The sequence below is a fragment of the Mirounga leonina genome, unplaced genomic scaffold, assembly GCF_011800145.1.
Source record: "Mirounga leonina isolate KUSES-001 unplaced genomic scaffold, KU_Mleo_1.0 Mir_151, whole genome shotgun sequence".
Lineage (NCBI taxonomy): Eukaryota > Metazoa > Chordata > Mammalia > Carnivora > Phocidae > Mirounga > Mirounga leonina.
The window spans coordinates 37,642,777-37,667,029 of NW_023270377.1; the positions used below are offsets into that span (position 1 = coordinate 37,642,777).

At 40.9% G+C, this 24,253-nt stretch overlaps 1 protein-coding gene and 1 long non-coding RNA gene across 5 annotated transcripts in view; one reads left to right on the forward strand and one right to left on the reverse strand.

The window, feature by feature from the left end:
• Window positions 1-4,212: 4,212 nt before the first annotated feature.
• On the reverse strand, window positions 4,213-8,589 carry LOC118012191. Its single transcript, XR_004679631.1, has 3 exons — window positions 8,502-8,589; window positions 6,249-6,835; window positions 4,213-4,447 (listed from the first exon to the last, which is right to left on the reverse strand). It is a non-coding gene; the product is annotated as an uncharacterized LOC118012191 (long non-coding RNA).
• Window positions 8,590-8,687: 98 nt separating this feature from the next.
• HECW2 (HECT, C2 and WW domain containing E3 ubiquitin protein ligase 2) overlaps window positions 8,688-24,253 on the forward strand; it is a 357,760-nt gene continuing 342,194 nt past the window's right edge. For 2 of the 4 annotated variants that reach the window (XM_035007490.1, XM_035007491.1), the window contains exons 1-2: window positions 9,608-9,713; window positions 10,163-10,269. The gene's annotated coding sequence lies outside the window, so the exon portion shown is untranslated. Of the gene's footprint in view, window positions 8,757-9,607; window positions 9,714-9,777; window positions 10,270-24,253 lie in introns of those variants that run through there. The other 2 variants (XM_035007494.1, XM_035007493.1) reach the window with 2 other exon arrangements.

A 24,253-nucleotide genomic window follows, 5' to 3' on the forward strand; every position in this document is an offset into this window, starting at 1 on the left:
TCTGATGAGAAATTGAAATCTGCTGATAATCTTAGATTCATCTGAGGATCCCTTGTATGTGATGATTTGCTTCTCTCTTGATGCTCTCAAGATTGTCTTTATCTTTTGATACTTTGATTATAATGAGTCTCTTTGAGTTGATCTTGCTTGGAGTTTGTTGAGCTTCTTGGATATTTATGTTTTCCATCAAATTTGGGGATTTTTCAGCCATTATTTCTTCAAACACCCTCTCTGTCCCTTTCTTTCTCCCACTTCTAAGACTCCTATGTTCTGCTTGAGGGTTTTTTCTGACTCTTTAGGCTCTGTTCACAGTTTTAAATCTTGCTTCTTTCTGTTCCTCAAACTCAATAATTTCCATTGTCCTATCTAATAATGTGGTAACTCTGTAAATCAGTTTCTCCCCTTTCCCCAGGGTTTTGCTGTTTTCTGCTATTATTCTTTTTCAGTTGTTGTAGGCTATCCCTGCTAAGGATCAGCCTGCCTTGTAAACTTAATCTGATCCTTCCTCAGGGAATGTATGGTCAGTTTCAAATTTTCCCTGTATCTACAGTAACTTTTGAATGTCTTAATCTTTAATATCTGGCTCCCAAAGGGTAAAAAAGTGAAAACTAAAGGGGGGGGAGAGGGTGCCAGGTCTTTAAATCCACTGGCAGTCACTTCGGCCAGAGGGGGAGGGTTTAGCATCAAGGGGGTTATAGGTGCAACAAGAATGGTTACCTGCTCCTTTTTCTGCACCTCTGTGATCAGAAGCAGCCATCAGGGAGCAGAGCACAGATCCCAGCCATCTGGAGGACAGGGTCCTTTTTGTCCATCCTGGCTCCCCAAAGCTGTGTGCAAGTTGCTCTAGGAGCATACGCAGAACTGCCTGCCATGTGGCCAGGGGTGAGGGATGGGAAGCTGCTACTGTAATGAGAGCTGAAATTGACTAAAAGTAGCCACAGTTTACCATACAAATATTCCCCTGGAAGTTGCAAGCCTTCAACAGACCCCAGAGTTCTAAAATAGTTACATCAGACAGATTCTGAGAGTGCAATTGTTGTCTAAGCGGAAACAGATTCCTGGTGCTTCCTAGTCCACTATCTTCCCAGAATCTTCTTCAATTTATATTGAAGGTTTACTAAGGAGATTGTCTCACAGGCTGCCCTGACACCAACCGAAGGGCAGTTGCATCAATCTAGAAATGACCCACATTGTACTCACATTTCACTGGCTAGAACCAGTCACATGGCCACTTCACCATAAAGCAGCTTGGGAGAAATAGAGGTGCACATAGTGAGTGGTAAAAACCCATATATTTGGCTTCTGTTCACCAATTATCCAGTTGTTCCACTTTTAGAAGGACAGACAATGAGCTAAGTCCCCCAGTGAGTCATGTCCTTATAAAATCCCTTTCCTTGGGTGTGGGTGAGATCTGTGACTCGCTTCTAACCAATAGAATATGGCAAAAGTGATAAAATGTTACTCTCTTGGTTAAGTTATGTTATATAAGACTTTCTTAGAAGACTGGAAAGATAGATTCTCCTACTGGCTTTGAAGAGACAAGATGCCATTAAGTTCTAGAACGATAAGGAGTTGAATTCAGCCAACACACCGAGAGAGTGGATTTTTTTTTCCCTAGTCAAGGCTTCAGATGTGAATACAGTAGGCAGACGCCTTGACTGAAATCTTGTGAGACCTGAGCAGAGGTCCCAACTGAGCTGTGCCCACATTTTCCACCCACAGAGACCATGAAATCATGTGTTATGCGTTAAGCTACTGAATTAGTGGTAATTGGTTACACAATAATAGAAAACTAATCTATTCCTGTATTTAAAAAAAAACCACTCATTTTCTCCCTAAGGAAAACAATTTGTCATTTTTTTCTAGTTCTAAATTCAAGATCCTTGGTTGATGTATAGTCCAGATGTGGTGCTTTATGGTATAGCAACAACTTACGACCTAATAGGACAAGATATCTGCCTCCTGTGAAGTCCAATACATAATGATGCACACCTATAGTAAATACCACATTTGGAAAAGAAAAGAATGCAAAGATACACAGCAGTCTTTTGTAGAGTAATGCTGAAATCCTATGGGTAGGTATTGTGATGTACCCCAGGCCTGGCGGTTTGGCAAGGTGCATGATTAAATTCTGGTTTTACCCTCAGAGAGGATCTTCTTTGTCCATTGTTTCTCTCTACTCTCATCCTTTCCCCTTCCACCTCTGTGAGGTTCTTCCTTCCCCATTATCTTGCCTGGCCATGTATGAAATGAGGAATGTTGGGGTGCCCTGGTGGCCCAGTTGGTGAAGCTTCTGCCTTCAGCTCAGGTTGTGATCCCGGGGTCCTGGGATCGAGCCCCACATAGGGCTCCCTGCTCAGCAGGGAGTCTGCTTCTCCCTCTGCCCCTCCCCTCTGTTCGTTCTCTCTCTCTTCCTCTCAGATGAATACATAAAATCTTAAAAAAAAAAAAAAAGGAGGAATGTTATGTGGGATCTCCTTGGGAAGGGTGTACAGCATTCAAAGTCTGCTTCTTGCACATGGAAAGTTATGTTAAGTCTTGAATGGACAAGTAATTTTTTTGTCTGGGCTCATAGTTTCTTTGGTAATACAGTTTTGTCTAAAATAAACTGATTTGTGATTTTTTTCCCCCAATCAGTTGCATGTGCCAGTAACTACACCCAAAGCATTTTTTGAAACCTAAGTTTTAAACTTCTCTCAACTGAATGGTAACCCTGAAGCTCTCTGACCACACCCTCAAATTTGATCTTTTCCATGACTGAGTTTTACTGAGCTTTTGTCTCTCAAAGTCTTTACAAACCCCATTTTTACTGCTTGGGATCTAAAAGCAGTCAGCCTTTTTACCTCTGCAAAGACCCAAATGTCTAGACTCTCTCTACTCTCATTTATAAATTTTTGAAAACTGGTGACTTATTTCCTATCTCATCTATTTATTGTGATACTTTGCCATATGCTACCAATAGTTTTGTTTTTTATATTGTGGTATAATTGATATACAATATTAGTTTCAGGTGTATAACACAGTGATTCAACATTTATATACATTTTGAAATGATCATCATAAGTGTAGTTATTATCTGTCACCATATAAAGCTAATACAATATTATTGACAATATTCCCCATGCTGTACATTACATGCCCATGACTTATTTATTTTGTAACTGGAAGCTTGTACTTCTTGATCATCTTCACCCGTTCTGCGTACCTCCACCCCCCAACCCCCCACCCTCTGGCAACCACAAATCTGTTCTCTGTATTTATGAGTCTGGGTGTTGTTTGTTTTGGTTTGGTTTTAGATTCCACATATAAGTGAAATCATGTGATATTTGTCTTTTTCTGTCAGACTTTTTTCACTTGGCATGATATCCTCAAAGTTCATCCATGTTGTCACAGATGGCAAGATTTCATTCTTTTTTATGGCTGAGTAATATTTCATTGCGTGCATGTACATCATTTTTATTCATTCATCCATTGATGGATACTTAGGTTGCTTCCATATCTCAGCTATTATAAATAATGTTGCAATGAATACAGGGGTGCGTATATCTTTTTGAATTAGTGTTTTCATTTCTATCTTTGGATAGATACCCAGAAGTGGAATTGTTAGATCATATGATAGATCGATTTTTAATTTTTTGAAGAATCTTCATATTGTTTTCCACAGTGGCTGCACCAATTTACCTTCCCACCAACAATGCTTGAGGGTTCCCTTTTCTCCACAACCCCTATCAACAGTTATTTCTTTTTTATAATAGCCATTCTGGCAGATGTGAGGTGATATCTCATTGTGGTTTTGATTTGTATTTCCCCAATAGTGATGTTGAACATCTTTTCATACATCTGTTTACTGTCAGTGTGCCTTTTTTGGAGAAATGTCTATTCAGGTCCTCTGCCTATTTTTAAATCAGATTTGTTAATTTTTGTTTTTTTATTGAGTTGTATGAGTTCTTCATATATTTTGGGTATTAACCCCTTATTGGTATACAATTTGTGGATATCTTTTCCCATTCAGTACCAACTAATAGTTTCCATCACTGACTAGTTGATTCTTCCAATCACTTTCCTTAGAGCTGTTGACTTAGTGGCACAAGATAAATTATAAGTTATCATAGCAACATTTTATTGTTTTGCCACGGCATATTATTATAACCATCTTTCTAGCTTCTAATATTAGTTTCCTTGCTGCTTGCTACTGAACTCCTGAGTAAATGACACATATTTTAGGTTTTAATTATAGCAATACCCTATTTTAAGTTACCAACTTCCATTGTAGTCAGGATCATTAATCCTGACTGATGTAACAAATAACCCCACATCTACTTATTGTAACATTTTATTTCTTGATTACATCACAGTCTTATGTCAGTTAGTCAGCTTTCCTCCAAGTGATGGTGCAGGGATCCAGGCTCCTTCCATCTTGGGATGATACCACTGCAATATATGAGCTCTGTGGTTTCAGGGAAGGTGAAGAGAATGAGAGAAGTCACATTGGATTCTTAATCTCCAGAGCCAGAACTGACACCCATGATTGTTGCTTAAATTCTATTTGCCAGCAGTGATCATATGGCTATCCTAAATGCAACATAGAATGGAAAATGTAGCGGAATATATGGACACTCACACTTTTTGCCGGACCTTATTATTTGACCTCTCCTTCCCTATCCTATTAGAATATAAGCTTTACAAAGGCAGGGATTTTTGTCTATTCCCCTCACTTTTGTATCCTCAACATTTAGAAGAATGCCTGGCTCACATTAAGTGGTTATTAAATATTTACATAAGGAATATATGTAAGGGACAATCCAGAGTTTTTCACCATTGGTAATGGGTAAGAAATTAGAAGAAAATGTGAAAGGATTTCAAGTGACCAAAATAGATGCCACAAAATGTATGCACTAAAGCTCATGTACATTATTCACTGACCCTCCTCCCTCCCACAATCCATTCTAGACAAAGTTCTAATAAGAATATATATCTAGTCTACAGATTCCATAACAGGCTGTAAACAGGAACTTAGAATGAGATAAGATTGTCAATAAAAGAAAAGGTGATAAGTAGGAAAAATATGGGGTTCTAAGAAGAAAGTTATTTTTTAAGTACCACCACTACAAGAAAAACTGTAATAGTCTAAGGCTATTGGTATAGAGGCAAAAACATGTTATACCTACCTAGCACCTAAGGGCATCACTGAATGACAGCATAGTAAATAAATCATAGCCACTATGAAAATAATGAATCAATTAGGTCTGGTATACTTTCTTTAAAATTATAGAAAAGTTGTAACATATTTGTTATATTTTGGCATTCAAATGGGCATCCTTTAGTTATTCCCCAAACTCCCTAGCTGTAATTAGCTATTCATTTCCTTATAATGGTTGATTGATGAAATATGACAGAAATGAACATCTTAAAGCATTATTGTACTTAGTCATTTCTGTTGGAATCTCCCACTCCATGAATGCTGCTATACTGATGAGGCCTCATTTAGAGTATCAGGTTCAATAGGGGATAGGTCCATGTTTTTTGGAGTCTGAAGATTATACAGTTCGGAGCCTTTTTAAGAAAACAATGTATAAGTACAAGACAATATTTAGAATTAAAAAATCACAACAGATTATAAGTTAAAATCCATTCACAAGTATCAGACATCATCAAATATAAAAAATACCATGATTTGAAAATAATTGCCTAATATATTTTATAATACTTTTTCCTACACTTTGCATACTCTCTGTTTTCTTCTTCTTGTAAAAAGGATTCTGTCACATTTTGTTCTACGGCATTAATAGATATCTCAGTCTTTCCATTAGCATAGTTGACTGAAATGTGTTTTTATTATTGATAGTTTAGAAGAGTTTCTTTCCAGTCATTACTGGAAAAGCCATAAATATGTTTAAGATTATTGTTGAATATGGAAAAATTTCTTTCCCATATAATAAGATGTGGGGGGATTTTCCATATTCTTTTTAATGTCAATTTTTTTTAGGTTTTTTTAAAAATTTATTTTATTTGAGAGAAAGAGAGAGTGAGTGAGAGAGAGAAAGCACAAGCAGGGGGAGTGGCAGGCAGAGGGAGTGGGAGAAGCAGGCCTCCCCGCTGAGCAGGGAGCCCAATGTGGGGGCTCGATCCCAGGACCCCGGGATCATGACCTATGCCGAAGGCAGACACTTAACCAACTGAGTCACCCAGGCGCCCCTCCATATTCTCGTTCTGGATCCATGTATTTCAAATATTGTCTACCCCATTACCTGTATACTTCTGTGCTGGATCCTGAGAGACACATTCATTTGCTGATAAGGTGTCTGGCCCTCCACCTTATTGTCACAACACCCGGTGATCCAGATGATAGCAGGCCTTCAAGCAGCTGGAATAAATGTCACTTTAACTATGGGCTGTAATGCTCACAGACCCCACATATTTATTCCACTTAACAAACTCAACTTCCCCTTAGCCAGATCCCCAAAATGCCCACAACCACTCTGATGTTTCAGAAAGGAAGTTAGATGAAAAGACACAGCAGTCTCTTGAGATTAAAATATTTTACTTCCAAAGCCTTACAGAAATATAAAGCCAAGTGAACATACTTCTTGGACTCCTCCTGTGGTGTTAGAAGGAGCTTGAAGTTTAAGTTTCTTGGAATCTGCCTTTGGGTTCAGCTTTGGACATTACACTTCAGGGGGAGTGTCCACAAACTTGAGCATGTCCTTAGTAAGGAGGTAACCTAGTATGGTGAAGAGTCAGGACAGTGTCAGATAATAAGCATCTAAGGGCCATATGAAGATCTTGGAAGACACAATTCAAGTGGTCCACAAGTCTGTCTTCTGTACTTGGAGTCCTGTGAGGGGAAAAAGTATGATGACTCAATATTAGGAATCATCTTCTAGTGTTAGGTCAGTTTCAACATAGAATTGACCAGCGTGTGAAATATGAGTTTTCTTTATGTGAATTTTTCAAGGCAAGGCTAGGTGAGAACCTGCCCTGGATCCTGTGAAGCGGAGACCCAAATTAGGTAATGGTGGTGATGGGTGATGGGAAGTACAGCGTGAAAGAACCTAACCTTTACACACTTTTGGAAATCTGAGATTCTAGGATGACTTTGCTATTAATCTTATTTGATGCCTTAGCCTCAGGTTTTATGCTTGACATATAGAAAATTTTAAAGATAGATGGGGCTGCTTTTTAGGTAAGAGAAAAAAAAAGTTTTTTTTTTTTTTAATTTTATTTATTTATTTGAGAGAGAGAGAGAGCACATGAGAGGGGGGAGGGTCAGAGGGAGAGCAGACTCCCTGCTGAACAGGGAGCCCGATGCCAGACTTGATCCTGGGACTTGAGGATCATGACCTGAGCCGAAGGCAGTCGCTTAAGCAACTGAGCCACCCAGGCACCCAGTTTGTTTTTTTTTTAACGTAAGGGCAGCAATAATGATCTATTTTAGTGCTATTTATTTTTATGCTTTTTTGTTTAAGGCAAGATTATAACATAGTGTTTAATCCATACAGGAAGTTAAGGGTTTGCAGGTGTAGGGTTGCTGGGTCTAGAGCAAGTTGTAGAAAGAGAATATCATGTGGGATCTCTTGGGATCCTGATTCTTCCAGTAGGAACAAAAATAGGACTTTTTTTTTGCCATGTGCTGGGGGGTTCATCAATTCTGTGGAATAGCTTGGCAATGGATAGATATCTGGGAATAATGAGTCAGGGCTTTTTTTTATGACAGGTGACAGAACACAAGTGAAACTGATCTAAGGAAATTAAGAGTAAGGGGATTTATTGGCATCAGGGGTACAGACAAATTTGCCTCCTGAGGCTCAAAAGACATCATCCTCTCTCCCTCAGCTTTCCTTTCCTTGAAGTTGGCTTTCTTCAAGTGGTGGTACTTGTTATTAGTGGCTTATTAGTTATCCTAGTTAAAAGAGCTGCTTTTTTCTGAACTGATTCAGCAAAAGCCCCAGATGGCGTTCCGGGACCAACATACCCAACCCAGAACCAATTACTATGGTCTGGATATGTTGACTGGTCAGTTCTGGGGAGTGAGGATGGGAGGTGTCATGATCCTGAACCATAAAGACTCCTGGGCAAGGGGGAGGGGTAGTTCCCAAAGGAAAATATAATTCCTGTTAATAGAGAAGGGGGAGAGATAGATAATACTGAAAGCACATAAAATTCCAAAATAATGGATATCCATTATTTGGGGGAGGGGGCAATGTTTGGGAGTTTCCTCCACAGGGCTATAGTTGTTAAACAGTAAAATCAAGTACATCTTTTTCCCCACATCTGGATAGATACCATGCATAGTGGGCAATAGCCTTACATTTCTGCTTTTTCAGTCTTTCCCCTAAGTGGGACTGAGTCAATGAAGATGCTACAGAAGAAGTAAATAGAAAGCTTAAAGTATTAATACAGTAATTTTTAATTTAGTGCCCTCTTTAGGCAAAGTAGCTCGGAGCGCTTCCAATAATCCATTTTTAATTGTGACCACACCCCGTATAGGTGACGAGTATTACCGTCTTGCCCTTGCAGTTGGGGAAACCGAGGCATGACCCTCCTCCATGCAGTTTTTCGGTAGGATTTAGGAAGAGTCCTGCTTGCATGACCTCAGAGGGTCTCCTCCTTCCTCCACGGCGCCGCTCAGAACCCTCATGTCCTTCGGCGTCGCAGGAGAGCAGCTCGGGATCCTCCGCAGCCTCGGGATTCGTCCTCCGCCCAGCAGCACCCGCCCCGCTCTCCCGCACCTTCCTCAAGAGGTCCAGCTGGCCAAGGTCTGGCTGTCCCTCCCGTCCTTCCCCGGCCCCCCGCCTCCCTTCCCCAGTCCCCGACGTGCAGGAAACCCCCAGCCAAGTGCCCCGCAGGGAGGTGCGGGCAGATGCCGCTCAGGCGTCCAGAGGGAGGGGCGCCGGCGCCGCCAGAGGTGAGCTGGCCGGCCCTGCGCCCTCCCAGGGCCGGGGCGCGGGGGCTGGTTGGGGCGGGCGCCCGGGCCAGCCGGGCAGGAGGAAGGTGGCGGCGGGAGGGAGGCCGGCGCCGCGGCGGGGAGCGGCGAAAGGGGAGACGCCGGCGGGCCGGCGCGCTGCTCGCGGGCGACACCAGCAGAGCGAGCGCCAGGGAGCCGAACGGCGCGGAGTCACTCGGGGACGCGCCGCGCCCCGCCGGGGCCGCCGAGCTCGGCCGTAAACCTCCTCGCGGCGCCCGGACCCCCGGCGCCCTCTCGAGCGCGGGCTGGAGACACGGCTTCGCGCGTCCCCGCCGCGGCTGGTGCTGACTCGACACAATCGGCGGGTCGCGCGGGGGGCGCGGCGTAACCCGGGGGTGGGCGGCTGCGCGGAGCCGCCGGAGGAGCTCCGAGTGTCGCTGGGAACGAAGGAAGATGCCAGCACAAAGGCACGCGGAGACCCAGCCCGCTGCGGAGGGCGGCGGGAAGAGCCGCTAAGGGGCGCGCCGAGCGCGCTCTGCCCCTGCGCCGCGTCTCTCCCGTCGCCGCCTCAGGTCGCGGGGCCGGGGGCGGCAGCGCAGGGTCCCTTGCCGCCCTCGGCAGCGGCCGCCGCAGCCGGGAGCTGCATGCGACGCGCGGCGGCGCCCCCGGCCGCCTGCTTTCCCCGCGGCGCGCGCGGACCGGCCGGAGGGCGCCGGGGCCCCGGGTCGGGTCGACTGCGGGGGCGCCCTTCCGCCCCGCGGCCCCGTTCCCCCCCGCAGCTCGCGACGGCGGCGGCGCCGAGCCCCAGGTGAGTGCGTGGCCAGGGCCCGGCCCTCGCGCCGCAGGTACCGGACGGCGGGAGGTGGCTTTGTTTTCCTTGCTCGCGCTCCGGCGCGGTCATTCATTTGACATTTCGGCTTCCCCTGCCCTGAAATGCGGGTGAGAGGCACCGGGACGTGTTTCGCGGTTTGATTACCCCAGGGAGCTGAGACTTTTGGGTCCATTTGAGCATCACTTTAGGGAGAGGGGGCTTCATTTCTCTTTGGCTAGGAATGTATAGTGAACATCCTCTGCTGGGGCTTGGGGCCTGGAGGAGACTGGGGCTGCAGATTTAGACGTAGACGTTTCCGAGGACGTGCGACTGCAGAGGTTGGCTCTTGCATGCCTGTCTTTTCCTCCCTTTGCAGTGCTCAAGTGTTTTTCCTTGATAATTATCAACTTTAGGAACATCTTTACAGGCACGTTTCTTTCTTTTAGAGTTGGAAGTCTTTGGAGACAAGACAGAGAGCTCACAGAGTTACAAGGGATCGATATTGAAGTTCCAGAAGGCAAGCATCGGCGATCATCATAGTTAGAGGTGGACGGTAGGCAAACTTCCTGGGAGGCTATACGCCTTCCTGGTCTGTTTCTGCTGTCGCTGCCCCAGAGTCAAGCAAACTCTGAATTCTCGTGTATGCACACCTTTGTGAAAGTGTGAAACTTGTCTTTTCTTGAACACTTTTCTGTACTTTGGCTTTTAGAAGAAAAAGATTTTAATGTGATTAGTAGCGTCCTCTGTTAGACCTGGTGAAATTTCATGTATGCGTTTGTCTTACAAGTATGATTTTCGTTTTATTATTTCTTCTGTTCCCTCAAGGGTTCATTTCTTCGTTGCCTAGAGAGAGCTTCCCCCACCCCCCTCCTCCCAACAGATGGCTCTGTATGTTCTGAGAGGTTATCTTTAAAATGACACTCACAGTCCCTATAAACAGAGAAGGATCAGTTATTAGGCTTATCGTTGGCATTATTAAAGCAAGAGGCCTAATCTGGATGGGGATATTATTAATGGTGTGAAAATCTGGAGTTTGCTAATCTGTTTGGTCATCAGAAGATTCCTGCAGGGATTGTTTATATAGTGTGGGAGACAGATGGCATCCCTAGCAGACAAGAGAAGCCAGGCATAAAGGGTCATTGTATCTTTCAGAAACTATCCACTTCACTGTTTGGAAGAGGGGTAGGGTGGGGTGGGGGGTGGGGAAGACATCATTTTGATCTCCCAAAGGAGACATAACCTTATCATCCGATCTCCTAAACCAGTTAATTTCTTCTTTCTTTGAACATTTAAAAAGTCATCATTAAGCTATTTGTTTTGATTATTTGTTTGGCACATTTTGGTCTTATTTGTAATCATGTGAAGCAGTTTAAACAGTTTTCTTAGCAAAAATGTCTTTGAATTTAAGATTATTCTACCACTTATGGGGAGAAAAGAGTCATAACTTTCTTAGGTCTTGTTCATTTCAACAAATGACCCCTTGGACTCATAGTGTCTCCTAGCTGGAAGGACTTTGGTCCAATCTGCATGAATTCTTCCACCATCTCTAAGACAGGTGATTCCCTAACTTCTAGCACTTGCCCTCAGACCCTCAGCTATGGATAGAATCAGCTTCTGTAATTACTTAGCCTAAGACATTGGCTTTACCATTGCCTCTGTCACAACATTGAGCAGCCTTTGGCAGTGAATCTTTATGAATGACTGTGGAGTCCGTGAAGAATCAAAGTCATTCTGAACATTTGAGATAAGCCAGCTGGAGCTTTTCTGCTGCAACCACCATTATAGGTTCTTTGTGTGCTGTAGATTGCAAAACTGGTCTTCCCTCAGTGATTGTGAGGGAAGATATCCCAGTAAATTAATATTCACCAGCCACAGGACGAGATTTGATGAAGAACATGAGTGATGTTTGACCCCTCTGAATAAGAAGTATGGAATAAAAGTAAGCATTAGCTCTGTTTAACTTGAGCAATGTGATCTTGAGAGAAAAACATGGTTTCTTATTCTTTTCAAAGCCCTTTTCACCCCTGATCTCAGCAAAAGACAAAGAAACTAAAGTTGTTACCTGTAATTGAGGATAGATGGTATAACCTTTTGGGTGAATGCATTTTGCAGGAGAGGTGGCTTTTGGGCTGTGTCCAGTTTCAGTGGGTGCCCTAGCATCGAAAGATCTAACATTCAAAATACTTGTTAAATCTGTGGTTGGATCTGTGTACCCTCTCCCCAGGTTGCTGTCTCTCTTGTGAAGTGTTGCTTTAAGAGAAACCCGAGGCTCCAGGTCTGGGGCTTGCTATGGGCCTGGCCTGGATCCACATTCTCGTGTGTGGCTTGTTTTCTTGGGTAAAAATGGAACCAGTTTTGCATGGTGTGTTGGATAGGGAATGGCAGCATGGCGTGAAAACATTTCTAGTTTCATTGTCCGAAGTCAGGCCTGGCCTGAAAGAGAGAGGGCTATATTTGAAGTTCGGTGGATCCAACACAGGCAGAGGTTACTTCTTTACACACAGGATGTCTTTTGTATGGGAATATGAATCAGGAATTAGGAGAGTGACCAGAACTCCTAGTTTGTCTACAATGGTCCCAGCTTATTCCTACTGACCTATGTTAGTTATCAAAAGCATCCCTTTTCACGTTTAGAAGTGCCGTGGTTTGGCTGATAAATTATACAGTCATCCTAGATGTTAAGGAACCTTGACTTTTCTTTACTACGCCCTCCTGTCCTCAGATTTTGAGTCTTGCTTTATTTAGTCTTTTATTTGTTATATGTAAAGATAAGAAAGGTTAAAAAAAATTAAACCAGAAAATACATACAGAAAAAAGAAATAGGAAGATAGAAGATCGAAGAATGAGGTCATTGCTTGCCATCTGTTTACACATATAGGAAATAAATATTTTTATCCTTAAGTTGTTAAGTGTGTACTATGGCTCTAAGCTTATGTTATTATTGTCTTCAAGAATGAGAAGAGTTACACTTGCCCATTTACTGTGGGCTGACAGGAATTGGAATAACTCCTGGGACTTGGGAGAAGAGCTTTGACAAAACCTGTTTGCAGACCTGGCAGATGCATGGCTCTTGCAAAAGTGAATGCAAATTTCAAGATTTAGTGTTTGGTCCAGTTTTGGGATATTTACTGAGAGTTCAGAACACAAGTGTTGTTGTGAAGACGTGACTCAACATTCTTCTAGTTTCCAAGCTCTCTGGGCCACAGGATAATAGAAGAACCTTTGTTTTCGATCTTCTCTTCTGACTCCAGTCTTGGGTTTGGGTCTCAGCTTTTCATATGGAGGGCTTACAGAGAAGAACTTGGTGTGCCTGTTCACCGTGCGAAAATTCTCATAGGGGTTTGAGATTGTGCAGGCGACCTGGTAGGGGTTTGGGTTCCAAAGCTAGATATTTGGAGCTTGTGGCATCTACTTCTGCAGCAGTTGCTGTATGATTTTGCTGAAGAATTGCCTGTTTGAAATAGTTCACTTGCAGTGCTGGCCAATAGGTGTTATAGTTAATTATGGTTGTCACCTTTTCCATACCCATTCCACTAAGAGCCTCAAAACTGAGGTCAGCATGCCTGAATAGGAAGGAATTTCTGTATCTCCTTTATAAGTAGGGTGACATGTAATTCTTCTGTCCAGACAAGGACACATTTGAGAGTAAGAGGGAATAATAACCGGAAGGGGCACTGGATCAACAGGTATAAGCTGGGACTGTCCCAGGAAAACAATGATGTATGGTCATCTTAAGTAGGACCCGAGTCATTAGCTTTTATATGAAGAATACCCATATGATGGAAAAAATGTCTTTAGCTTCTTCTAAATTTGCTCAGCATATTTGTTTATGTGTGTGCATGCGTATATGTGTATGTGTATACGTTTACATGAACACTGATCATATATCTATAGATATGTGTCCTGTGGGATTGAAATAAACCACTAAAGAATGCTTAGTTATTTGGAAAATTGTGGCCCTCATAACCTCTTTCATGGACTGACTTTAAAACTAAACTCTCTGCATCCAGCCTCTCTAAACTTTAAGTCATTTCCTGACCCTGTGTAATTCGAATACTAATCTGTTAGTATAATTCTTGTTTAAAAACCTGTGATGGTGCTCGTTTTCTGTTTAGTTCTCAAAGATCTGCAGACAGTTTGGTGGTTAGAAAGGAAAAGCAATGAAAAAATTTCATTCATTCATTCATTCAGCTACTATTGGGCACCTTTCACAAGTCAGTATCTGATCTAGATGCTGAGTATGTACCAATGAATAAAACAAAAGATCCCTACCCTTGTGAAGTTTTCATTATTTTGGGGTGGAGGGGTGGATGGGAGACAGATAAGAGAGTAAAAAAAATGAGTAAGTAAGTTATATAGCATGCTAAGAGGAAGTACATACTTTGGAACAAAGGGACGGTAGAACAGGATCAAGGTAGTTGAGTAGCCTTCATGGAGAAAAAGACCTTAACCTTAAGCCAAGACTTTGAAGGAGGTGAGAGAAGTTACCCATGCACATACCTGAGGGGGAATGTTCTGGGCGCAGGGAAGAGCCCGTGTGAAAGCCTGAAGTATGTGATCAAGATATAGCAAGAAGACCAGCACGGATGGGGTGGGGCGGCTGGGGGGAGCTGGAAATGAAATCAGAAAAGTGGTATAGGAGTGGCAGAGCATGTAGGACCTTAAGATACAAGAGTGATTACAATTTCAGGTGAAATCCCATTATGTTCTTAAAACTCATTATAATATTTAAAAAGTTGTCTTTGTGCTCTGAAGCCTGCCCAGGTCAATATAGCGTACATCTCATAAATAGTGCACTTCATCTTGGTTAATAAACTTTTTGTGTCATTTGCTTCTTGTTTGTCAAAATAGCATATATTTGGTTGTCGCTACTCTTAAATTGTATCCCCATTTTGCAAAAACAGATCAGTGGTTCAAAAGTGGTTCTGCGAAGTGTGAAAATGTCCTAAATATACTTAGAGAACTCAATCCCACTGCGAATATAAAATGTGAAATCTGTATGTATAAAAACAAGGGAATCCGTGAGAGTGAGGAGTTCAAAACAGTAACTGGAACTGAAAAGTGCAAATGGAAGTATGATGATGACTTGCTTAAAACTGTTTTTTTTCTTGGGTTTGCCATCCATTCGCTCCTCATTCCCTGTCGTTGCCTGTTATGAAACTGTCCAATAGTGGCATGAAGCCATGGATGTTTTGGTGTCATTTTCAAACAAAGCACAGTGGCTTCTCTGTTATACATTGAAGTTTTCCAGGGCAAGCACACAATAATGCTTTCCATTACAAAATTAACATATTATATTGCTAGAGGTAGGTAAGAGACGAGAACACTCTAGTGGCATCATTAAAGGACTCATGTAGCAAAAGTAAGAATGAGTCATATTATTGAATAGACACTCACAAAATCGGCCGGATGGCTAAAGACAAACATTGTCCTCAAAGAGAAACCAGAAGTTATTGACAGGATTCCTTTGTCAAGTGACACGGTTGGCTGTTCGTTGCCTAATAGAAGTGGAGTAGCGTGTGGAAGAGTGATTACTATCAAGTACGTACTAGGAGATATTTCACTTTATGGTTGGATGAAACCACTGAGGTCATGCAGAGAATGAATCAGCTCTTGGCATTTGTTCCGGGAAGAGTGCTTGGTGATGCTTTGTTCATTTATCGCTGAAAACTTGTGCTGAAAGAGAGGAGATTTTTCTTTTGGCTGTCATTAATGAGACTGGAAGCATTGCTCCAGGGGCAGGACTTCTGGAGCACTCGTTTTCATGTTCATAGAAGAAGGTGAGAGCTTCGTAAAGAAAAGGAGTTGTATCTAGAAGCCAGTCTGCATGCTACTCCATTCACAGAGCAGATGTAGTGCCTTCTGATCTTGAGGAAATACTAAAAGAAAGAGCAAAAACTGCGTACAGCCAAATTGCAGCCCCTGAGTATATGAGTGTGCCGTGCAGAGTGACAGGCAGGGAGTATAAGTCTGCTTCTCCATGCTGACCTAGGCTAGCTGTTTAGAGGAAAGGCACACATACAATATTTTATCTGTGGAATAAGAGAAATGTTTTTGTCATGATGCTGATGGGAAACCATTTCTCTCATAGCAAGTGGCGTACCTCAGTAATATGCTCTGCCCACAGTGAGCGATGTCAAGGACAGGGAGGGAAGGAAGAATTGTTAACATATAGAACAATCTGCCACAATCTTAGGACTAAGAAATTTTTTCATTAGACAAAGTTGGAGATCCACATTGACCATAAAGGGTTTTAAGGAGGTTATATTTTCGGTGATGGACAGTCCTTTAAATAATAACCATATTTCCTCTTCGTGACTCATTGAGAGAATAAGAGCACAAAGAAATAGAACTTAGACCCACTAATTTTGATGGGGAGAGGGTACAAGTGTATCTGTGGTATTTGAGAGCATGTAGAGAACCACGCCAGGAGGAACCTAGGCTTTTAGGATTTTGATTAAGATACTGGGTGGCATGGGGTACAGGTAGAAGGAGGTGGAGAAAGCTAACAATTGGACATGACCTTTTATATACTTTTGCCTTAGGCTTGGCTTCATTCCAGACAAATAGACTTGATACTCAGAAGTTTTCAGGACATGATCTATATTGCCCCTGACCTAACCTAGAAAAATAAAGGATCTCCAGTGGTCTTGGATTCTCTGTGCATAGGCCTTCCTCCCTCGTTCCCTCTCATCTTCCCTCCCGTCTTACCTCTTTTCCTTTGTTCTTTCCATCTTTAAGTTGGCATCTTTAAACTAGAAGAGACTTCGTGAGCTCATTTCCTGTATCTCCATGTCATCAGGCAGGTACATGGGCTACCCAGGGCAGGAGGGATGAGGGCCACTAAGGGAGGGCCTCTGCTTCTTGCTCAGCTAGCCCACTCTAATGTGTAGGGTCCAGTTAGAGCACACATTTAAATTTGAACCCTCATTTTTCAATAAAGATTGGTTTCCCTTTTTTTTTGAACTTAAATAAAGAAGGAGTCTTTGCGTTTTGTCTAATAACTTTTCTATCTTGATTACCATTATTTACTTCAAGGACAGAAGCCATTCATGCATTATTCATTGCACAAACACTGAGAGCTGTACATGAGCCAGGCTGTATGCTAAGTGATAGGTATAAAAGAGGTTAGTAATTAGACATGGCCCTGCCCAGGTCCAACAGAGAATCTAGAAGGAGACAGGCAACAAGGATATGATAAACAAATATATAATTGCAAAGCACATGTGGCAAAAATGTTTCTATTTGTTAAATCTGGGTGGTGGTATATGGGCTGCTATTATACTTCTGAACTGTATGAACTTCTGAATACATATTTGAAATATTTCCTAAGTAAAAAAATGAAAAAAGTATAGTTGGAAGTGTGTTCAGTGCTTTGTAGAGGGGGATATTGATAGAACATGGAGCGTAACTGAGACTTCCTTTGGACGGAGTAGTCAGGGAAGACCAGAAGTGTACCTCATCGCTTGCCTGTGTGAGAGGGATGAGGATCATTTGAACGGGGTTCAGAGAAGAGTCACAGAGGTAACTGATGACATGGGTTGAAAGTAAGACCTATGAGAACAGTTTTGAAGAACTGGGGATGCTGAGCAGCGGGAGAAATTTACCTGATGCAGCCATTTAGGCTATTGTTTTCATAAATTTATAGGGGCTTTTACACAGTCATATTCTCTTTGGTCATTTCCCATGTTCAACAGCAGGCAAGGCAGGTTACTCAGGTTAGAAATATGTGTGAGAGGAAAATTGAAATTTTGTTTCTTCAACTGAGGAAAAATTGGAAAGGACCTGAGAGACAAACTAGTTCAGCCTTCCTGTGAAGGAATATCTCTTTAGTTTTCTTAACAGGTGGTCATCAAGTTCTTAGGCGATCCTTTCTGTGCTTCCTTTACTCAGAATGGGGTGGTGGTGAGGGGAGCACTCTGGTTTACTCTTATTAGGCAGGTCTTCTTTCCATCCCATAAATACCCCAGACTCATCTTTCCCTCAGTACTTTTACCACAGGAAGCATGTCCCACCTGGAATGCCCACCAATTCCACTTACCCTTCCAGGCCCCGTATCTCCATTGTGTTTCTGTGTACAATCTGAAAACAGTAGTTTCCCTGTGTTACCCTTCCGAAGACTATGGCATTCCTAGAAGTATAGATAGCTTCCTTTGTCAGTGATGGACAATAAGAGTGGGCAGAATCAGTATCATAATCTGGGGGGGATAGAGGGAAGTGTTTGGTTTGTCATCTTCCCCTCCAGATGCTAATATGCCACCCTCTTAGGAACCACTATTTTATAGCAGTCAATATCTTCATAATCTTTGCTTTATTTATTATTATTTTTAAACAGTTATTTATTTTTTATTTATTTCAAGTAGGCTCCGCCCTCAGCATGGAGCCCAATGTGGGGCTTGAACTCATGACCCTGAAATCAAGAGTCAGATGCTCAACCAACTGAGCCACTCAGGCACCTCTCATCTTTTGCTTTAGATGTTATACTAGTTGTTTTGTTTCCTATTAGCCTTTTTGCCAGCTAGGTTTTAAGCACTCTAAATATATGGAAACTTGGCTGACCCCTCTGTATAATGCTCAGCATCGATCATGGAGTGAATATACAATCATCGATGCCTAATGGTGGAAAGAACCACCTGTTTCTCACAGACCATTAAAGGCTGTTATATATATAAATCAGATATTAAGTTGGCACAGATACTAAATAATTAAGATTTTGTAGTGTTAAAATGGCAGAAAGTCAAGTCTTGGGGGTCTAAGTCATTCAGATAATTCTAATCTCAGAAACCTCCTTCTTCCTTTATACATCTTCTAACTCCTTGCTGTTCAAAGTGTAATCCACAGACCAGCAGCATCAGCATCACCTGGACTTGTTAGAAATGCAGAATCTCAGGTCCTGCACCAGACCTACTGAACCAGAATCTGCATTTTAACAAGATCCCCAGCTGTGTAGTATTATGCACAGTAAAGTTTGAGAAGCATTGCTTTAACTTACCAGAATTCAGAAATTTAGGAGGAGCATTTATTGTCAAAGAGAAGTAAGTCTGGAAATGAAGATTTCCTCAGTCTATGGATGAGATCCTCAGTGCTTTCTGCAGGGTGGCCTGAAATTATCCTGCATCGGAGCTTCCAGGCCAGAAGATGCCTCTGTAGGAGTGTCTTGGAGTAATTTAAGTGGGTGATACTTACGTGCCAGACATGATAATGATGACAGGAATTTGAAGCAGTTGGTGGAGTGAGAAACTAGGAGAGCTTGGGAAAGGCAGAAAAACATGGCCATGCAACCTAAAACTGAAAATAAAGGAAGATGTCTTACCTTTATTCTCAGAAACAACTTCTGACGCTCTGGGCTTGGATTCATCTTAAACTTTAATGCCTCCAGAGCCAACAGGTCACAGATAAAACCAGCGGGATGTGCTGTGCATGGAAACCTTGTGGAGTGGTGAGGACCATGGAGGGCATTCTTCGTCCAAGGGGAAAGAAGGGATGCCACTCAGCTCACTTAGTTGTTGTCACATGGAAATTTGGGTCCAACATGACCAAATCTTCACATTTTCCAAATGAAGCTAAAAATGTAAGTTTGTATGTAAAACATCTCTTGAGTGGTAATTAAAATGTTTTTAGAACAGCACAGGCCAAACAAAATTTATATGTTGTCTGCATCTGTTTTACAACTCTTGTTCTGGAGCAACAGAACATATGAGAGATAGCATCAATGCAGGCTCTTGGAGTGCAGGGCACCAAACACAGGTAGTGGTGTTTTGGTCTTAGTAGGGACCATTTTGGATCTTTAGTAAGTAAAAGAAATAAAAGAAGGGAGCTGCATTTGTGTTGATGACTTGACCAAATATATATCTGGAGAACCTTAGTAACTAATGGTATTTGAAAGAAGGAGTTGGGGCCCTAAAGGAATAAAATTTAGGTCCTGTAAAATCTGAAAGGGGTTTGGGACAAGGTTGAGGAAATGGAGACATGCAAATTCCTTGGCACACTCAAGCTGGGATTGTACACTATAACATGGCAGTCAGGGCTGGGAGGCAGGACCACAACTCGGACCTTCTTGTGCTGGGAGAGAAGTGCAACTAGAGATAGAATTTGAGTTAATTTTTCTTTAGCATCTGGTTGTTGATTTGGGTGTCTGCTAATATTTCAAGTTTGCTGGAATTGGATATCCAATTAAAGTTTGTCATGGTAAAATTAGCATTTTATACATTTTGAAAGTGAAAACTAGGGGAAGGAATCAAAATTCTTTCCAAAGATTTATTATTATGTTTTTTGTTAAAAACTAAGTTCCTCAAGGGTCACGACTATTTATTATTTATCTTCACATCCCAGCATTTAGCACAGTCTGGGTTAGTGAATGTTTGTTGACCTGAAATAATTATAAGACAAACTATAATTTATTTTTTATCTTGGAAAGTCATTCTGTTGGTATCCATTTTCCTCACTGATTTAAAAAAAAAAAGATAGCCTTCTTCAAATATAATCTACATACCATGAAATTCACCATTGTAAGTGTAGAATTCAGTGAGTTTTAGTATATTTACAAAGTTGGGCAACCAATTCCATTCTTTGGAGACATGTCTATTCAAATTCATTGCTGATTTTTAAACTTTTTTGTTGTATGAATTCTTTTTATATTCTGGATCCTAGACCTTTGTGAGCTATGACTTGAAAATATTTTTCTTATTTTGTGGATTATCTTTTTACTTTCTTGATAGTGTCATTTGAAGCACAATCATTTCTAATATTAATGAAGTCCAGTTATTTTTTTCATCCTTGTGCTTTTGCTGTCATACCTATCCTTGTATGTATGTATCTTCTAATTGTTATATAAGCTATGAAAAATAGAGTCTTGCTATCTCCAACTTCTGTTGAATTGTCTTTCTCTCTTCAACTCGGTCAGTTTATACTTACGTGTTTTGCAGCCCTGTTCTTGGGAACATATATGTTTATAATTATTATGTCTTCCTTTTGAATTGACTCTTTTATCATTACAAAATGTACTTCTTAATCTCTAGTAACAATTTTTGTCTTAAAGTCTATTTTGTCTGATATTAGTATTGCCAATCCAACTCTTTTTTTAGTTGCTCTTTGCATAGCATATCTTTTTCCATCCTTTTACTTTCATCTTATTTGTATTTCTGAATCTAAAGTATCTCTTTTAGACAGCAAATAGTTGGATCAGTTAAAAAATATATTATGCCAATCTCTGCCTTTCGATTAGTGTTTAGCTGGAGTGACTGGAATGTTTATTTCATAATGTTAATTACTGATAATAAGGTGGAAAATGTCTAACTTTTTGCTGTTTGTTTTCTGTATGCCTCAGGTCTTCTTTATGCTTCAGTTCTTCCATTACTGCCTTGCCTTGTCTTAAATATCTGTTTCCTAGAGTGCCATTTTAATTCCCATGTTGCTTTTCTGCAGAAGAGGATTTTCATAAGTCTTTATCATTCTTGATAATATTGTTATATTTTTTGAGTTATATTCTTAGTGTTTGCTGTGGGTATTACAGTAAACTTTTAAATTTAAAATGATCTAGTTAAGATGAATTTCAAAAGTATACAAAAACTTTATTTCACTATAGCTCCATTCCTTGCTTTATGTATTGTAAGCCTATCACTGCACTTTTATAATTATTGCCTGTGCAGTTGTTTTTAAATCAGATAATAGAGACGGTTATAAAAAATGCATTTATACTGTCTTTTATATTTAACTGTGTAGTTAGCTTTACCTATTCTCCTATGTCTTAGAGTTAATGTTTGCTGTTTTTCATTTCAGCCTCAAGGACTAACTTTAGTATTTCTTGAAGGACAGATTTGGTAGTGACAGATTCTCTCAACTTTTGCTTAAATGGGAATGTCTTAATTTCTCCTTCATTTTTGAAGGATAATTTTGTTGGATGTAGGAGCCTTGTTTTACCTTTTTATTTGACTGCTTTCAATATGTTGTTCCACTTCCCTCTGGCCTTCATAGTGCCTGATGTGAAATCGACCATTAATGTTGAGAATCCCTTTTATGTGATGAGACTTTCTTGCTGTGTTTAAATTTCTGTCTGTCTTTTGACATTTTGACTCTGATGTGTCTTGGTGGGAATTCTTTTCAGTTTATCCTACCTTGAGTTTGTTGAGCTTCTTGGATGTATAGATTAATGTTTTCATCAAATGTTTTTGGTCATTATCTCATTATTCTTTCTGTCCCTTTTCTTTTCTTCTGGGACTCCCTGTATGCATGTATTGATAAAATATTTGTTGTTCTATAGGTCTCTGAAGCTCTCTTAATTTTTCTTCATTCTTTTTTTTTTTTTACTTTTATTTATTTTTTATTTTTTTTAAAGATTTTATTTATTTATTTGAGAGAGAGAGTGAGAGAGAGAAAGAGCACAAGAGGGGGGAGCAGGAGAGGGAGAAGCAGACTCCCCGCTGAGCAGGGAGCCCGATGCGGGACTCGATCCCAGGACTCCAGGATCATGACCTGAGATGAAGGCAGTCGCTTAACCAACTGAGCCACCCAGGCGCCCTCTTCATTCTTTTTTTTGTTCCTAAGAATGGATAATCTCAATTGACATATCTTCAAGTTCACTGATTCTTTCTTCTGCCTATTCAGATTTGGTATTGAACACACCTCTAGTGAATTTTCCATTTCAGGTATTGTATATTTCAACACCAGAATTTTTTTTTAAGATTTACATATTTATTTAAGTAATCTCTACACCCAGTGTGGGGCTCAAACTCATGACCCTGAGATCAAGAGTCACATGCTCCACCAACTGAGCCAGCCAGGTGCCCCTCAACACCAGAATTTTTAATCTGTGTTTTTAAAAATAATTTCTGTCTCTATATTGATATTCTCTGGTGAAATATTGTTTTTATATTCTCCTTTAGTTCTTTAGACATGGTTTCCTTTAATAATTTGAACATATTTATAATAGCATATTTAAATAAGCTTTGTCTAGTATCCCCCATCTGGCTTTTTCGGGGACATGTTTTGATTTACTACTTTATTTCCTATGTATGGACCATACTTCCCTATTTATTTGTGTGTGTATTGCAAGTTTTTGTTGGAAAGGAGACATTTCAGATATTTCATGGCAACTCTAAAAATGAGATTTCCTTCTCTCCCCAGGGTTTGGTGTTTTTGCTCTCTGTTGTTATTTGTTTGTTTACAGACTTTTCTAAATAAATTCTGTAAAGTCTTCATTTTTGTTGTCACATGTGGCTACTGAAGCCTCTGCTTGGTTACCTTAGTGGTCAGCTAATGATTTGACAGAAATTTCTTTAAATGCCTGGAATGAATAAGTCTTTAAGTCTGTGCAGAGAAGCTCCGGGTGCATTTTGGGGCACACCTTCGACCATCAACCATGCCATTGACAACTCAGCCATAGCCTTCAATGCTGCAGGCACAGAGGCTCAATGTCAGCCAGAAGTGAAAGATTAGGGTCGTCTCACGTATTTATTGTGCATGTGCATAGTGCTGCATATGCATCTGGCCTTCTAGAGCCCAAGGAATATGTCAGAGCTTTTCAAATCCTTGTATGGACACTTCATTACCCAAATTCCTCCCCGCCCCCCGCTGGTATTACTGCCCTAGGCATTTTCATTGTTAAAAAATTGTTTTCAACAAATGCTGAGGGGCTAGAGTTTTTCCCATTGAGTGATCTCTGAGTTAGGTCCGATAAACACAAGCCCTGAGAATGGGGCTTTTCCAGATAACTGCCAGTTCAAATAATGACGGTTCTCTGGGAGAGGGCCTTTTTTGAGGGAACTCCAAACCCATTTTGCCTTCTCAGGGACCTTTAGAATGCTGGTTTTCTCAGTCATTGTGGCTGCAAGGATGCTGGTTTTCAAGGGTACTGTGATGCTAGGGATAGAGTGATGGAAACAGGGTAAATTAAAATCCCACAAAACTCAGTATTCTTACTGAGATTCAGTCATTTCTCATGACTAAATTATCATTGTAATTTTGTAAGCCTTTTGTTAATTTCCATAATTTTGAAAAAGTTGATTTTTGACAATTTTTGGTAGGAAAGCTTTTATGCTTTTATGGAGGAGCAGGTTTTGAGAGGTTCTTACTCGGCTATTTCCAAAGGTGCTTCCCTGCCCTATGGAATTTTACCATTGTCTGCTACAATGTGATGTTACATTTGATTGGCCTTTCTTTCTTTCTTTCTTTCTTTCAAGATTTTGAAACAATTTATTATCTTTTTCACCTTTTTTATCTCTGTTTTTTCACCCCTTTTTATGGGTATATGCTTTTTTTTTTTTTAAACATCCATGTGTGTATTTTTAAAATATCTAAATTGAGGTAAAATACACGTAACAAAATTTTGCCATCTCAATTAACCATTTTAAATGTACAACTCAATAATGTTAAGTACATTCACATTGTTGTATAACCAATCTCCAGAACACTTTTCATCTTGAAAAACTGAAAATCTGTACCAATTAAACAAAAAAATCCCCATTTCTCCCTCCCCCCCAGTTCCTGAAACCATCATTCTACTTTCTGTCTCTCCGAATTTGACTACTGTAGATATCTAA